Source organism: Callospermophilus lateralis, assembly GCF_048772815.1.
Source record: "Callospermophilus lateralis isolate mCalLat2 chromosome 11 unlocalized genomic scaffold, mCalLat2.hap1 SUPER_11_unloc_1, whole genome shotgun sequence".
NCBI lineage: Eukaryota > Metazoa > Chordata > Mammalia > Rodentia > Sciuridae > Callospermophilus > Callospermophilus lateralis.
This window is the reverse complement of record NW_027510153.1, coordinates 2,723,030-2,728,234: the sequence shown is the minus strand read 5'-3', so window position 1 is coordinate 2,728,234 and position 5,205 is coordinate 2,723,030.

The following is a 5,205-nucleotide window of genomic DNA, read 5'->3' as shown; positions in this document are numbered from 1 at the left end:
GAAAATGAAATATTTAATCAAGAATTAATTGACAAAGGACCTAATAGTGTCAGGGAAATAGATCTTGGAAGAGGTAGAAGTCTGTTCATAATGATGTTTCCTTTCGATTACTTAGCAGATTGAACATAGATAATAATAATGTACTGTGTATATTTCAAAACACCTAGAGGAAAGTATTGAATATCTTCAACACAAAAAATAATGAATGTTTTGAGGAGCTAATATACTTACTCTGATATATGCTTACCCTGATTTGAATATTATATAATGTATGTGTGTTGAGACATCACATGAGACCCTCTAATTATGTATAATTATTATGTGCCAATTAAAAAATGAAAAAAAGGAAAAAATACAAATACTCAATGAAAAAGTAAGTCATTAAGTAAAGAAGAATTTATTTGGAAAGAGGAAACCCTTTCAACTATCTGGCATTATAGATATAGGTTTTAAGCCCATGATGGTGTTAACATATGGTCTGTTCTTGAATCTACCTGTGCTGGTAGCCTGTGAGGACCATCCTGAGACACAGACATGGGAGTGCTTAATTTTTGAGCTTGTGGTAAGTGAGTGGAAAGCAGGAATTCCTCAGAGCTTTGAAAGGCATCCCACCCAGGAAGGCAGAGCACACGTCCAACCTGTTGAATTTACACAGAGATGCTATTAACTGGCAATTTTTCAACACCTACTTCCTGGCCCATGAATCAACACTTGGAATTTTGAAGCTCAGAGATTCTTAGTTTCAGTTATTGGCAAATATTCAATATTTGTTCCTTGTAAATTTTATTATTCAACTTTTGACCCAGTCTTCCTTCAGTCTCTCAACTGCTTTTTTCAATATTTGAAATTAACACTGAAAGAAATCAGCAATAATCAGTCTTTTCACAAAGCTGGGGAAGACCTGAAATATTACTGTGTTCCATTTTCAGAGGAGGATTCTGAGACAGAGTGTTTTAAGAACTTGCTCAAGGCTTTCATATGAATAATTTCTCAGTTTTTCAGTTTTTATCTCAGACTTCTCCTGTTTTTCTGGATGCCACATGACCCTGTTAGTGGCAGATGATTAGAAAGATAAACTCCTCTGCCTTGTCTCGTCTTTCCTCAAGGCCTGAAGAGAGTTTTATTCTAATCGTTTATGCTTTATCTCTACATACCTGCCTCTTTATTAATCACCTCCATAGTATCTATTGCTATTAATCATTAGATGTGTGTCTGAGTATTACTGGTAATTATCTCTGAATGTTCCTTACCTGTTGGTTTAATTACTAGTTTTCCCTCAGGAATACAGACTATTTTAGGTCCCTGACTCTGGTGTGTGTGTGTGTGGGGGGGGTGTGTGTGTATGTGTGTGTGCGTGTGTACATGGTACTTAAATCTGTGAGTTTTAAAAATTTTTTTTTTCTGTTAGACCTACTACCAGTACATATATAGATTTTATTTCAACTAAGGAACTCTAATCCCCTGTCACTTCTCAAAACATATATAATTTCTATTGAACATGAAGACATAAAGTCAGGGGTAATCTATGATTCTCCTTCATTCAATGTTATATCTTCTTCAATAATTCTTTGAAGTGTTCTAAAAACAAGTTGATTTGCTTTCTCCATTAATAAGCAGGATGTAACTTGGGGTTTTATTTTCTTTTGTCTTTTTTTAATTCATTAAGATGCTTGTCCTTCTCTGAGAAGGGGATTTCACTCTAGTAGTAGTTTCTGTCATTAAGAACTTTCAGACATATGGTTACGAGAAAAAGAATGAAGAGGAAGAAGCAGATTTATTGCTCATCTACATATACTATTTTATTTCAAGGTTCCCCCAGATCCTCTTATGTATAGGTGCCATTAGAGAATCTTCCCAAGGATGCTTAGATGCTAAATAACAGAATGGCATTCTAAGTCTAGATCTGCCTGATTTCAAAGTCCACACTCTACTGCCTCTATTTAAGGTATGTGCATAAATAACATTACCTAGTCATGCATATAAAAACAGGGAGGTGTAACAGATAATATACCTCTAGAACTGAGGAGAGTGTTGCAGACGCTTCTAGATGAATTTATCAGAAAAAGCTTTATGGAGATGACCTTGGAACTGAAGAATGTATAGAATAAAAATATCTAAGCATAACATACATAATCCCCAGCAGTAGCCAAAAAAAAAAATCTAAGCATTTGTAATGTGTGCTCTTGTGTGCACACACTCCTTATTGACGTCTTATGAAATTTCTGTAGGCCTGCGTTCTCCACTAGACTTCATGAAGAGTATAGTCCATTTTAGCAATAAATGCTTAAGAACACAGAACCTTAAGCCTTTGTGAAGATGTGCTGAATTCTTGTTATCTGGACATCGCCTAGAGGAAGGGGTATTAATGTAACACACACACACACACACACACACACACACACACACACACACACACAATTACTTGCCCTGCTTATTGTTTCAGGAGAATATTTTTCTTTTCCTCACTAATGAAGACCTCTATTACGGAATATTTTAAAGATGTCTGATAAGGTTCCTGGAGACCTCCATGACTAATTTTTACAATAAGTCAGTATTGATTTATTAGGTGAATTTCTCCATATCCAGCACTGTCCTATCTACTATGGGATTTACAGAGATGCACTTTGAGACATGAAATATGTGGTCCAAGTATCAAGGATCTTTTAATTTATTTGAGGAGTAACAGCTGTGGCTTACTTTTATTTACGTAAGGATGTAACTTAAACTATTCTGAGTACATTTTCAGATTTGTCATCTCTTATTTTCTACCTAACCCATAGGATCACTATAATTATTCTACCAGCTCTCTAGGAGAAACTAAGTGAGGCACAGGGAGGTTTATTAACTTAATCAAAGCACTTGGTTAGTTAAGTGGAAAAGCAAAAATACAAATGTCATGACTAACAACCTACAATCAAAGTATTTAATAATGTTGCAAATTAAAATGTACTGCAAAAGAGAATCATAGAACAATGCAGGCAAAGGACATTCAGAAATCAATCCAGGGCGAAAAAGTGGAAACCTGGTTTTCTCATTCACACATTAAGTGGTAGCAGAGCTTACACCAAGACTTAGGAACTTCCCTTGTCTAGCTAGCTGACTGCAGCACTTCACCGCATGTAATTTGAAAACTATTGGCAAAATTAGGATGTTTTTACTGTTAAGAACATCTATATCTTAGACAAAACATCTATACTTGATCCATTTTATAGGAGATGAGAGGAGTGTGTTGAGTGGGCTTAGGGGTGGTAGAACAGGTGCTTTCTTACTATCATAGGTTGAAAAATCACGTTGAAAATTAGCCCTTTATGTTCAAATTACTTTCTTCACTTAAGTTGGCTTTAGTTGATAAATATCTATCATCTCATGAAAACCATATGTCTTCAGGAACAAGGAGGAGTATCTCTTTTTCCGCTTAATGTAATCCTAATACATTTTCATTTTGGAATGACTTTCAAGTTAGTGAGGTATCTTTAGCTCTCTGCCTTACTTCTGAGATAGCAGCCTGTAAGATAAAGCTTTGTACTATCATCTGAGTCCTTTATTCCATAGTTCATTGCCTCATTTTTCCATGAACCTGTTGAAGGTGAGGTGAGGGCAATTAGTTAATTTAACAAACAAGCCAGTCAGGTAGGTCAATGGAAATTAACCCGTCTCTAAAATTACTGTGCTAAAGTAGAATAAGAGCTACAATGGAAAAATTTTTAAAAAGTATGAAGATTTCAAAGGATGAATGTTCTCCCTGATATGTGGATGCTAACACACAACAAGGGGGTGAGGAATAGAAGTTCATCGGATTTAACAAAGGAGAATGAAGGGAAGGGAGTGGGAATGAGAGTAAGAAAGAAAGTAGAATGAATCAGACATAACATTCCTATGTTCATATATGAATTTATAACCAGTGAAACTCCACATCATGTACAACCACAAGAATCAGATCCTCATTAGAATAAGTTCTACTCCATGTATGTATAATATGTCAAAATACACTCTCCTGTCATGTATATCTAAAACTAAAAATTAAAAAATAAAAATTCATATAGAAGAGAATTTTATTTCTCATATCACAATTGAGAACATTTGTTAGGGCTTATTTTGAGTTGATGAATATGAAAGCACTTTCTAAATTGTAAAATGGTTTATGAATTTAAGACAAGTATTAGAAATTTCATGTAAGGAATGTGAATAATTTGATGAGCAGTTCTAGATTAGTGAAGATTTTTAAAAATCCAAATAGCAGAATACAAAGTGTATTAGTAAATGTTCTCTAGAGAAACAAAATCAATAGATATATGTATGTATATGTTTGATTACAAAAAGGGGGATTTATTGGATTGACTCCCACGATTGGATCCTGGATCGCTTTCTGTAGATTAAAGAGCCTGAGGAACCAGTAGCTGCACAGTCCAGGAATCTGAAGGCTCAGAATAAGAAGAATCAATCATGCTCCAGTCTGAGACTGGAGGCCTGGAAGCTCCCTGGAGAATCACTGATCAGAGTCTGCTTTGGAAGAGTGAAGGAGCTGGACTATGATGTCCTAAAGCAATCACAGCAACAATCTAAGCATCCACTTGAGAAGGATGGAACTTGTGTCTATGTTGGCTTCCTTCTTCTTTCCTCATGTCTCCCAGCCAGGCCCCTGCCTATTGGGCTGTGTCACCCACATTCAGGACAGGTCCCCCCACTCAGTTTGCTGACACATATGCCAATCATTTTTGAAAGCACACTCAAACACACCAAGAAGTCTCTTAATTTTAGGCATCTCATAATCCCATCAAGTTGTCAGTGCAGATTAGCTATCGCACAGAGTTTAGATTATGGGTCCCTATTGGGGATGGCATAATTTAAGTTCCTTAAAGGTCAATGATGTTCTTCAGGCTATGCTGTAAATGCATCAGGGAACTATTCAAGTGTCTTGATAGCAGGTCTAATTTCCCTCTCTAACCTCAATACCCCTGGCCAATATACATCTAAGCTAAAGGAAATACCAAACAGAGCATGGTGAGGTGTATCACATGATCTCACTTGCAATCACCATCATTATATGCTCTAATCCTACTAATAGTACCCAGAGAAGAAAATTATGGTCATAAAAACCTTTAAGTTGTAACTTGAAGGAAAGAAAAATGAAGATAATGGTATTTTAAATGTACTGTGTACCAGTCTCTGTACTATATTTTTGCATATTTTTATGTTATCCTTTGG